This window comes from Phlebotomus papatasi, chromosome 1 (genome assembly GCF_024763615.1).
Source record: "Phlebotomus papatasi isolate M1 chromosome 1, Ppap_2.1, whole genome shotgun sequence".
Lineage (NCBI taxonomy): Eukaryota > Metazoa > Arthropoda > Insecta > Diptera > Psychodidae > Phlebotomus > Phlebotomus papatasi.
In genome coordinates, this window is record NC_077222.1 from 99,062,171 (window position 1) to 99,068,170 (window position 6,000).

At 34.3% G+C, this 6,000-nt stretch overlaps 1 protein-coding gene across 3 annotated transcripts in view; it reads right to left on the minus strand.

Moving 5' to 3' along the window:
* Positions 1 to 5,553, minus strand: part of LOC129810016 (rho GTPase-activating protein 7) — a 115,820-nt gene extending 110,267 nt beyond the window's left edge. For all 3 annotated transcript variants that reach the window (XM_055860239.1, XM_055860240.1, XM_055860238.1), the window contains exon 1: positions 4,703 to 5,553. The gene's annotated coding sequence lies outside the window, so the exon portion shown is untranslated. The remainder of the gene's footprint in view (positions 1 to 4,702) is intronic.
* Between the last annotated feature and the right edge of the window lie 447 nt (positions 5,554 to 6,000).

A 6,000-nucleotide genomic window follows, 5' to 3' on the forward strand; every position in this document is an offset into this window, starting at 1 on the left:
GAAAAGGTTCAACTTTCTCAAAAATTTTAGGTGATCTCAAAATTCCATATTAGATATCATTCCAAATTACCCCATCTTACCCTACAACGGCAACGGACGCTAAACTACTAATCTCGCATTATATTTACCTAAATTATGTAGTTAATAAATAAATCATATTTACTACATAAAATCCATCTGATTTAAATATTTAATTTTAGAAATATTAAATACTTTCGCAAATTACAAAAATAATAAAAAGTTTCACGAAAGATAGAAATCTATTTCAATTTGTAAAAATGTAAAGAATAAACATTAAAAAATCAAGAAACAATTTGAAAAAAAATAATAATTTTAAGTAGAAATGTTCTGATTCTGAAGTATTTTAAAATTGATAATTTAAAATTTGATCTGACTCTAACACAGACTTCGGACTTGATACAAGTTCCATAATTACAGATTATATTAGACAAGTTTTTGATGAAATCTTGACTAAGATTGAATCCTGCTTGTTATTTAAAAATAGACATTCGGGAATGAGGTTATATCTCCAGTCTCAAGACAATCTAAAAGCCTAAGTAGACTCAGGGGGTTCCTCTATTGGATTTTACCACTGAGAAGGGTTTTAAGTTATAGTCGAAAACTTTTAGAAAAATCATCATTTTGTAAAGATCCAATTAAATCAGAGAGTACAAATAGACTGATCATCGAGAATTTAGCGCCCAAACGTACTCAATCTAATCCTCGAGAATATTGAAGCCTGTAAAATCTTGCAGTAAAGGATTAGATAAACGAAATTCATGCAAAGGATCTGTAATCGTTAGATCGATAGTTTCAAATACGTCTTTTCTGTAAAATATTACAGGCTAAATGTTCTCGTGGATTAGCCTGAGTTTATTTGGGCTCTAAAGTCCTCAGCAGATCCGATTATCACCGAGATGACCCGAAGAATGGCTTAATAAATGAAAATAATGGCTAAATTAATATTGCCATATTATAATTGCGATGGTCATCTCTTGTTTACCGACTTGAGAACCGAGGCTTTGATTTAGCGACATCTCAGGAATCGACCCCAGACACTACCACACTGCCTTGGCTCTCGTTGAATACTAACTGGCCGCAGCAGAAGTCAAACGCCTCGCCTCAAATACACTCACAGAATAATAATTTTTAATTAATCGTATCGGGATATTGTATTACAGGTAATCATTTTTACAATGACCATTTCCCATCTTGTAAGAATCTGCTAAGTCCATTGTAGACCGCCCAGGAGCGCCTTCCCCGCTGTGTGGATGTTTCTTCCATGCTCCCGGAGTTGTTGGGCGTAGGCGGTGCATTATATTACGTTATTAACATATGAAAATTGTCTAAATTAGATATTCAGATCTTTGCACCGGGCAGGATTCGAACTCATAACAGTAAGTCGAGCCGAGGAATCGATCCGCCCAAGAGCCAACGGTCTTGCCTATTGCGCTATACTGATTCCCATAAATAATAATAATAATAATAATAAGTAGATGAATTTCGGTCAATAGGTTGATTTAACGATAATTGAAACACGGAAATGACCTTTGGTTTCTTCTCCTTTACTTTCTCAAAACCGACGTTTCGGAGGGGATTTCCTCCTTCCTCAGGTCTACAATCTACATTTTTAAATAACCTATTATATTCTGAAAAGGTAATAAAATTGATTGCTATTTATTTTAGGAACTGGACTAAACCTCTAGTCTGAAGACCGCTTTACACTCTTGACAAAATTTTAGGTTTTAATACAGTCAAGCTCAAAATGGATTCAGGGTGATCCTCAAGAATATTTGGCCTGTAAAATTTGGTTGTAAAGGATCAGCCTTAACTGTCAAATAGTAAGCTTTCAAACGATTTTCAGCTTAGAAGGTTAGCCTAGTTCCCTAAGGTTTTAAAATCCTACATTACAAGCAATTATTATATTGTTTTGTTTTTTTTAGAATCTAATAGATATTTTGCTGTGAATAGTCGAATGTTGAGCCAAAATTTTCCAAAAAATTTTCACCAATATTTTGAAATTTTAGTAGTTAAGCCATGTGGCTAGACTTTAGGTCTAGGTTCACAGGCTGTTTTAGGATCGCGGATTAGATGTTCTTTGCATAAGTTCCTGATATCTGATAAGGTAAATTGCCCTGTAATCAGCCGGTTCCTCAACTCGGACAACGGTGTTATTTATTCAATTTACTTAGTATTGCTAAATATAGGGGAAAATGGGGCACCTTTGAAATAGGAATTTTTCACCTATTTTTAAATAAAATTGAGTCTAATCGTGATATAATTTAGATTCTCAATCTGTTTGTGCAGCTAAATTATATAACGATAAGGCTCAATTTTATTTAAAAATAGGTAAAAAATTCCAATTTCAAAGGTGCCCCACTTTCAAGGGTGCTTCACTTTTAAAGGTGCCCCAGTTCTCCTTTATGTGGTCTAACCGATATAACTTTATCATGTAATGCAAATTAGTGAAAATTTCTATAAATTGACTATAAAACGTTAAAAAAATCGGCCGACTTGAGGGCAGTTTACCTTACGTTATCGCTAAATTTTGTGGGCAAAATACTCTCAAGGAATAGCCTGAGCCTCTTTGATGCTTAACTTAGGGCCTTGACAGACTTGAGGATTAGCCGGGAGACGGCTTAGCGTAATTATATTCGAAATAATGGCTAAACCACATTTCTATCATTTTGCACTAAGCCGTCTCTCGGCTTAAGTCTTAAGTGTGGCTAGGCCCTTACACTAGAATATGAGCTTTTCGTGTTATATACATCGACTTCGTTTTAAGGTGTTTGCACGTTTACAACAATTTAACGTTTTTATTTGTAAATCTTTCAAAATGTCGTAATACCTATAGCTTGAACTAAATTTAACAAATAAGATTTATTATTTCAATTGTATTTAATCAATCTTCTATTTCTTTAATCTTAAACATCAAGAGTTATAAAAAAATGATAACTTGAAGAATTGCAAAAATCGAAGGCATTAATTTACAAACATCAATAAAACAAGTACTGCTTCTCGGTATCACACCAATTGTTGTTATAATGAAATTTGCACGCGTGTTTCTGAGATAAGATAGGGTGAAAATTGGAATGTGGGACACTTAAGAAAAAAATCTATTTCAAATGCATTTTTAAACTAAACAAATAATAATTTTTTCCATTTCTTTGTATCATGAGATTCTTTGACAAATATTTTACCAAAATCTTAACAGTTTTTATTAAATATTTTAGCAGAATAATCGGAAAATTCACGGAAATTAGAAAATAACACGTTTTGAAAAGATGGACAATATTTTGGAAAGTGGGACAAAAACATTTAAAAAGATGGACAAAATGAAGAGCACCAATGTTTTATACGTTTTAATTTTTAATTTTATTAATCAAAATAGATTTTAGTTTTTCTTATGTCTCCAAGATTAAACCTTAAACCCAGATTCATCGCAATTGTAAATTCTGGAGGGATGAATATGCAACAAATTCTTCTTCTCCAAATATTTTTGGACATTGGAAAACCAGTAGTTGAGCTTCTCCTGTGTGACACTTGCACGTTGAATTGTCATGCTTTCTGCCATCCTCTCCTTTATTTCCGGATGACGCTTGAGAAATCCCAAGTACCACGAATTCCCTGGACGTCCCTCCGGGAAACGGTTCTGCAATTTCATTCTCTTACACAGGAGCTCGACGCTGTCCAGCAATTGTACCTTAGTAATCGGATGCCACTTTTCAGCACATTCCACTAACCAATCCGCCAGGTCCTTTTCCAATTGCTTAGAGAGTACTGCAGGTGCTCCTATCTGGTTTTCTCCAGAAATCCAGAACAAAGTGGACTTCGGGACTTCGAAAGCTTTGGCAGCCTTTCTCAAGGGCATACCTTCCCCAACAGCTTCTATTGCGTGTTGCAATTGTTCCACCGGATAATTAAGGATCTTTTTGTTCTTTGTGGCCATGATTTAACATCACAAGAAATAACAATTCACTCACTGAAATCATGAAAAGACATTTTAAATACTTTGTCCAACATTGCATAGAAGGTGCTTTGAATGAGACATCAAATTAAACCACTTTTTTCCCTTTCTTCCCTGAATATTTTACAAATATTTCTTATTCACCTTATTAATGGATGTATTTCCTTCGTTTTCCAATACTCACTTATTAATAATTCACAAGTTTTACCGAAAACTCAAGTCAAAAAGTTTGATATTTACTTATCAACTTCCATAAGAAATAGTGGAAATGACAACTCCCGTTTTAAGGTTATGAATGTCACGCATGCAATACATTTTTCAAATTCATTTTGCAAGTCACTCTTAAATTGTAAAGTAACGCCTTCTACATTTTTAACTTCTCCAATAATCACAAAATTAGGATGAATAATCTTTTGATTGAGAATTAAAATATTTAATTGATTTATTATCATGTTTTAAGGGAGGTGTCCCACATTCCACACTGCTTGGTCCCACTTTCCAAACTGTCTCACATTCCAAATTTTACCCTAAACAATTTACGAAATCCTTCACGATATCAACTTCAGAGTTGCACGAGTCAATAGAAAATCCTTCTGAATGTTTATTTATGATACAATTCACTTGCATTTTGTCATTTTTCGTCCAATTTAACGCACATTAATTCATCATAAGAGAATGGTAAACAAGATTTTATAAAAATAAAAAAAAAAAATCTTGCGCAAATCTTGCACTTACCTTGCTAGATAATTTCTTTTATTCCACTGATATATCCATTGCTAAATAAATTTATTTCAGCAAAAACACTTCGTCACATGGCAAACTTATTTCACTGTATATCCTTTTAATCTGTGTGCAATATTATTCACTCTTGTGGGGACACTTTTTCCGTGGGATGCCTATCTCTAAGTTGTTGCACCAAGAATAACACTTTTGATAGTTTTTTTTATCGAGAGAGTGTGTAAATTATCAAAATGAAACATTGGAATGTCACCAATTAATTTCTATTTATTAACTCTTTCCATTGGACTTGTATGCACACCAACTCACTGTGTATTTGATCATGACGATCCTATTTACTCTTGAATTATCAAATGCCTTCATTCATAAATTTTATGTAATAATTGTCATGAAGCATATGCTTGATGGTGTACGTAGGCTGGTATCTTGCAACACACTATGGTGATCTTACACACTTGATCAACACACACATCTGTTGACACATTTTACGATAAACCCGCACTTATGATCGCCCAACGATGAACTCTAATCGAGGATCATTGAAAGAATTCCTTGAAGATTGTGCGATCATACTTTGATATTTTTATTTATCGGTTTATTTTCTGGTTTTAGGTTTATTCTATTTAATTTTTGAATTAGTACAATTTTGGGGGAACTGATCGGTTGTTAGGGAATTATTTGCTGCGATGAGGAGTGTTTGTTGTCAAAGAGTTCGATGACGCATTGAGGAGTGGAAAAAAGAATCGTGATCGTAATGTTTTCACGATAAAATTGCAAATATGGTAAAAATATAAGATCGACGCGCGCAGAGCATACGTTAACACCCCGACTGCCGATGAGATACTGACTAGCTGTGAGCATAATGCTAGCGAATGAACTTACCACGAGACTGTGTACATGTTGTGTATACAATTGTGCATACAAACTACTACAGCTAAAAGCAAGAAAACAGTGAGAGCGAGATGGGAAATTTGTATGGGATCTCAGCTGTGAGGCTTTTCTTTGTGGTAGATCAATACATACAGTAAGTTGCCACCACTTGTGGGACACTGACTAAATACTCGCCTGCCTCTCTTTTTATTTCCTTTTCTGTCAATGGGATAGGATAGCGCGGGGTAGGCTGACTGGTAAACACCGTGCTGTTGGAATATATTGTTGGATAAAATCGCTAATTTGTGATCTGCATGTAATTCAAATTGACTTACACACCATACGACTCTATTCATTCAATGTAACGGGCGGGGGGACAAATTGCAAATACATCTTTTTTCCCTTGAAAACCACCGCTGACGTCA